This window comes from Penaeus monodon, chromosome 24, assembly GCF_015228065.2.
Source record: "Penaeus monodon isolate SGIC_2016 chromosome 24, NSTDA_Pmon_1, whole genome shotgun sequence".
Lineage (NCBI taxonomy): Eukaryota > Metazoa > Arthropoda > Malacostraca > Decapoda > Penaeidae > Penaeus > Penaeus monodon.
In genome coordinates this window covers 13,597,344-13,598,098 of record NC_051409.1, presented here as the reverse complement: position 1 = coordinate 13,598,098, position 755 = coordinate 13,597,344, and positions in this window count along the sequence as shown.

Below are 755 nucleotides of genomic sequence, written 5' to 3'. Positions count from 1 at the left end.
TAGAGCTCCGTCAGTGTTTACCTTGCCTGCATGAATGCCCACTCACAAAGGCGGCTGATGAGGGTGTTGGAAGGAGTCCTTTGAGAGGTGTGTCGCTCCTCCCCTCTCCTCTCCCCTTTCTTTTCTCCTCATTTCTCTCCCCTCTCCTTCCCCTTTCCCTCCCTTTTCCATCCCCTTTCCCTTTCCTCTCATTCCCCTCTCTGCTTTCCTTCATCTCTTGTTTTTATTACTCTCCTCTCCTTCCTCTTCCCTCTCGTCTCCTCTCCCTTATCCTCTCCTTTCCCTTCCATATTTTCTCCAACATATCCTCGGCACCCTCTTGTCTCCTTCCCTTCCCCTACTCTCTCCTCACATCTTTATCCTCCTCTCTTTCTCTTCCCTTCGGCTTGCCTCTCTCCCGTCCCCTCTTCCCCCTCACTCCAATCTCCTGCCCACTCCCTTCTCGACCTTTCAGCTTTTCTCTCCCCTTACCCCTCGGCCTTCCTCTGTCCTTGCTTCATCCTTCTCCTCCCCCCCCCTCTTTCCCCTCTCTTTCCCCTCTTCCTCCAGGGCGTTAGAAAGGCTTACACGACTCGCCCTCACCCCCCCCCCCCTACCCATAAGCATAGAATAATACCTTCAACCTCTTCTTCTGTTCCCCACCCTCCTCCCTCCTCCCCCTTCTCTTTCTGTCTCTCTCTTTTCCCTACATAAGGCTTTTTATAATAGAGACTTTCTTATTGTATGTTATCAGTGATATTTTAGTATACGTGTTC